Below are 5,865 nucleotides of genomic sequence, written 5' to 3'. Positions count from 1 at the left end.
AAGCATCCCATATGCTGGAAAATCGCTTATCGTCAACATCAACACTGCTCGCATTATGAATCTTTCTTTCTTTGAAACATCTTATGCCTGCACACCATCCTTTCACAACATCTGTAGTTCTTCAATTAAGGGTTGAAGGTAAATATCTAAGCTTTTCTTTGGATGTTTGGGCCCGGGAATTAGCACCGAAAGTTAAAAGAATTCTCTTTTCATATACATTCCACAAGCAAATTGTATGGAGTTACAATAACGGGCCAAAGGGAATGTGCTTCTCCATTCATACCAATCAGATTAAACCCATCTGTTGATAAGCAAAGATAAATATTCCGGCTTTCAGCAGCCAATCCAGAATATACCTCATTAAAGTGTTTCCACGCTATGGCATCAGATGGGTGATGCATTTCGCCTTCAGGAGTCACATGTTCCTTATGCCACCGCATATTGGAAGCTTTGGCCTCGAGTTGGTATAGACGTTTCAGACGTTCTGCAATAGGTAGGTAAAACATTCTCTATTTTGGTTTGTTTTTCCCTTTTCCATTGTTTGGGTAGTAGCGATCTTCTCCACAAAAACGACAGCTGACCAACTTTGCATCTTCTTTCCAAAATAGCATACAATTCTTCGCGCAAACATCAATCTTCTGTACGGGTAACCCAAGCGATCGAATTAGTTTTTTTTGTCTCGTAATATGTTGATGGAGCTTTGTTCGGCTGCGGAAGCATTTTCTTGAATACTTTTGATATCTCATCTACACAAGCTTCTGCCAAATTATAATCCGTCTTCACTTTCATCATCCGCGAAGAAAGAGACAACGATATGGCATCGGTAGGTCCGTATCTTCTATAGGTTCCGGCATATATGGTGGCGCAATGTCCGCTTGTACTTCTGGATTAGCCTGGTAGTGATCTTCATGAGCATTCCGAGTAGGATTCTCCCACATTTCCTCTTCACCCATCGAATTATTTGCTCCGACACTCTCACCAACATTTTAGAATTTCTCCCCGTGACTCGTCCAAACATAATAATTTCCCTTAAAACCGTATAAGAATAGATATCTTGATACAAATTTTGCATCTCGTTGCTTCACATTTTTGCATCGAGCACGCAGACAAAATAAATTTTGCCGCTCCCCGTAATCTGCTTTATTACACGCAAATTGAATAAATGCGTTGATGCCTCCGAGAAACACTTCTGAAACGGAATTACTCTCAGGATCAATTCTTTGATCCATCCATTCCCTTGATTCAAAGTAGAAAGACATACTTTAATTTAGAAAATTTGGTTGAACATCAAAAGTTCCAAATGGTTCACTCGCCAAATGCATATATATTATAAAGTAGCCATTGTATAGCCACGACAGTTTCGTGGCTTTTAAAAAATATCATGAGCAACCAAATATATCTCTGACTCGAACTGACTAAAGGACATCATAGCCACGAAATAAACATGACCATAGTGTGGCTACCTATGTCGGCACAAAAAAACAAAATCTAGCCACTATTATTAGTGTGGTCAATTCGTGGCTACATTTCTTCCCACGAAAATAACGTTGCTGGTTCGTGGCTGCTCTAGCCACACTTTAATTTTGTGACTATAGCGTGGCTGTTTTTAGGTTTATCGTGGCTTTTTCTGTTTCATGGCTAAGGCGTGGTCAAATCATGGCTTTTTTATAGCCACGGTTTTGTAGTGGTAATGTCGTGGCTATGCGGTAGATTTTTACTAGTGGTCAGGTGTGGATCGACACCAAGGATGTGTGTTGATCGACACTTCCTCTGTTTATCGACTCTGTCTCTTCTGCTATGGACTTGTCCTCCAATTAAGCTCCATTTAGCTCCATAAACTTCACAACGTACATAATGTACCTAAACTTGTAAATACACTAGAGTAAACTCCAACCATAACATAAAAGACTCTAAATAAGATATATACTATGGCGTATATAGTGGTCAAATACATAGTATATCACATTACTTAAGCAGAATCAAGTTCTTGAAGACTCAATATCTATGCTATGTGGATCTTTTAAACAATAGTTCAGGCTTCGGATGGGATCCTGTCATGAAAAGATTTTTTTTTTCATGAAAAGATTTTTGGCTTCCAGTGAAGTATGGAATGCCTATTTGAAGGTATGTGTCTTTATAAGATTTATTATGTACATTTCATTTTAGAAAAAAATATGTTCTATGATTTTAAGTTGCTTGTTAGATGTAATTTATAAAATAGTTATGCACATGACTCGGCTTACTTGAACACGGTTCACTTATTGATATATGTACAAAAGTTCATAAAATTATTTCTTTTGTATTTTAAGTTGTATTTTTCGTAGGGACATCCAAATAAAAAATTCTTAAGATATGACGCTAGTGAACAATTTGATGATTTGGAAATCACATTTGATTGTGCAACTACAGATGCTCGCACCTTTAGAATTGGTGATACTCAAGTGAAAGAAAACTTGAAATTTGAGGACATCAATGATGATTTATATGCTCAGCAACTATCTCCATATTGTATTTTCAAAAGGCGTGCAGAAAAACTTGTCTCAAGAAAGCGATTTTGAATGGAGGCATCTAGCAGTGCAGTTAGGAGAAACACTGATCAAATGGATGATATGGTAATGATGACCAGCAATATTTTCACTTTCATAACACAGAGCAAAGAAAAGCAACAAAAAGAAGTTGAGAAAAAAGAAGCTGAAGAAAAAAGAAAACAGTGTTTGAGATATTATGAAAGAGGTTTCTAATTTGGATCAGAGTATCAAATTTAAAGCAGTGATTATTATATATTCCTTAGGAATGAAAGATGTCTTCACTGATATGTCTACAGAAGAACGCTATGGTTGGATCCAAACCAATATAAACTCCGATTGATTTTTGTTTTATTTTATCTGTTTTAGACTGTTTTGTTTCTTCACAATAATTCTAGAGTGTTTCCATAATTTATAGACGTCAAACTGGATTTTTTCTTCATAATTATGATGGATTTTTTAAAATATATTTTGTTGCTTTGAGCAAAATAAAATTTTATGCTGCTATTTATTGTTATGTGTTCGGTAAAATTATCCATGTGACTTTGTTGTTACTGTCTTGGTCTTTACATGATTTATTAGTTTTTTAAAGATTTTTTGTGTATTCCAGTTATTAATATTAAATAATAATCTCTTCCATTTGAAGAAGACGAACAAACGTATGCTGAGATAAAAGCAAACCAAATGGAAGAAGATGAGTCAGATTTAGACATTATGCTGATTATGTTATTTGATATAGCAACAATTTAAGTGAGGTGTGACAATCGCATACAACGCCCCATTCGTCGGCCAATCACTAACATTGATTATGATTACATTCAAAATGCTTTGAAAGAGGATCTTGAGCACCTTCGGTCACTATATCACATGTATCCAAGCTCATTTGAAAAGTTTAGTGATATTATTGGAATGAAAAAGACCTACCCGAAATATGTGTTGAAGAAATGGTGGCCACATTTCTATGTGTTGTTGGTCAAGATTCGAAATATAGGTACACAAAAGATACAATTAAGAGATCAAAGTTCACTATCAGTGAAAATTTTACAAGGTCTTACTAGCACTAAATACCTTAGCATCTGATTTGATGGCAAAGCATGGAACTACAACGGCTACACAGATAAGACCATGAGCATTAGTGAGACTCATGGGGTTCGATTCTCAATGCCAAAATATAATTATTTATTCTCTTTTTCTGTTTGATTTTTTGTTTAAAAAAAAAAATAAATCATCGAACCAATCGCGGGCCGCCACGTGGCGTGGGGCCCGCGAAATAGTTATGACTTCGTCTCTTCCCAGTGAACCTGCAAGGGCTGGGTTCACCAATCTGAGAATATTATAATACTTTTTTTTTCTCGGAAATGCTGTAAACTTTTGGTACGAGCTCTCAATGCTCATGCCCTAAGTGAGAGCACACAATTTTATCCCTATTTCAAGGTATATATAAAATAAACTAAGTTACGATAAGTTTTTTTTGTTCAATTGTTTACTGAAAATCTCTATTTAATATTTATAGGATTGTATTAGAGCTATGGATGGTACACATATTTTTGCAATGATGCCAACTTCTGATGTCCCAAGCTATCGTAATAGCAAAGGATTTGTATCAGAAAATGTCCTTGCTTCTTGCAACTTTGATTTGGAATTCATGTATGTTCTTAGCGGATGGGAAGGATCAGCTCATGACTCAAAATTTTTAAAGTAATGCTTTGACAAGGCACATTAGCAGACTAATCGTTCCAGAAGGTGTGCACTTATGTTGTAGTAGACAAATTATATATGTGCATAACTGTTTATTCGTTTACAAAATGAATTTCAGGAAAATTTTATCCTGTAGATTGTGGATTTTCAAATCTTCAAAAGCTTTTAGCTCCATTCAGACGTAATCACTATCATTTACAGGAATTTAAAGGTGAAGGCCGTGATCCTAAAAACCTAAACGAGCTGTTCAATTTGCGGCATGCATCTTTGAGAAACGTGATTGAGCGAATTTTAGGTATTTTTAAATCTCGTTTTTAGATTTTCAAGTCAGCGCCTCCTTTTTCGTTTACAACACAAGCGGAATTGGTTTTAGCTTGTGCTGGATTTCATAACTTTCTACGGAAGCATTATTGGTCTAATGCTTTTTCAGAGGAAGTGATCACTCCAAATTATGACCAAAAAAACTTTGAAGAAGTTGTACATGTAGGTGCTCCTTAATCTCAACAAAAAGAATATGCTAATAACCGGAGAAACACAATAGCTTTTAGTATGTGGAATGATGATGTCGAAATTGGAAGCGAGCAGTAATGGTGAAGTATAACAATAAAATGATTTCAATGTTTTAGTTTTCTGAATAATTTGTAGTTCACTTTCGTGTGTAATTCACTCTCGTGTGCTGTCGAAGTTGGAAGCCAGCGTTGATGGTGAAGTATATCTTTTTTTTGTCATCGACTTATACAGACTCATGTGGACTATGTAAACCAAACTGTTATCTCTGCATCCATGTGCACGACAAAGGACGTTTGTTTCCTAGCACAACGTGCTAAGCTATCGGCCTTCAAATTATGCGTGCGAGGGACATGAATGATCTCTGAGCAGTGAAAGTTTCCTTACAAGGTCTTTATATCTGCCAAATAAGTTGCAAATGTAGGTCATTCTTCTGGTTCTGGCAGCATCTTTACCAATTGAGAACAATCTGTTGCAAACGTGACCCGAAACTGACGCAAATTCCGCATACATTTCATTGCCCAAAGTAATGCTTCCACTTCGGAGTGGAGAGGAGAGAGAGAATCCCTTACATTTCTTTCTCCCATTAAACCCGTAAAACCTTCAAGGGTACTATACCATCCCTGGCCTGAAAAACCTCGTTATCCGTCCAAGACTCATCCAGAAAACACCAGGGTCCTGGAATGGACGGGAGACTCGGTTGTTGTCGATATGTCACCGGTGTAGTTAATGTTTGTGCCTATGATCCATGTTCAAATTGCTGAAAACCTTATTGTTTCTTCATTTCCAAATGTACCATAAAATCCATGCGAACTGATGATCTTCCAATTTCGGGAAAACTCTCTAGAACAAATAATCCATATATTACGCTGCGTTTAACTAAAGGCGGTATTGGCAATTTTAGAGGCGATTCTGAAGGCGAACGATACCTAACTTTTCGCGATGGATGAGGCTAATCCGCCGGGGAATCTCCCGGTGGAAAGATCGGAAAGTCGTGAAGGAGTGAAGAGCGATCAGGAGGAGAAGCAGGAAGAGATGAATCTGAAGGATCTGAGTTGGATTAAGGCTGCGAAGGATAAGAAAAGTTTGAAGAAATACGATGTCGAGATCTCAACTCAGGAAGGGAAACACAAGG

The 5,865-nt window shown here is 36.8% G+C and overlaps 1 pseudogene; it reads left to right on the top strand.

Annotated features, from left to right (window-relative positions):
- Window positions 1-1,690: 1,690 nt before the first annotated feature.
- On the top strand, window positions 1,691-2,868 carry LOC108829728 (uncharacterized protein At2g29880-like; annotated as a pseudogene).
- The last annotated feature ends 2,997 nt before the right edge of the window (window positions 2,869-5,865 follow it).

Source organism: Raphanus sativus, unplaced genomic scaffold (assembly GCF_000801105.2).
Source record: "Raphanus sativus cultivar WK10039 unplaced genomic scaffold, ASM80110v3 Scaffold4033, whole genome shotgun sequence".
Lineage (NCBI taxonomy): Eukaryota > Viridiplantae > Streptophyta > Magnoliopsida > Brassicales > Brassicaceae > Raphanus > Raphanus sativus.
This window is presented reverse-complemented; position numbering and strand designations above follow the sequence as displayed.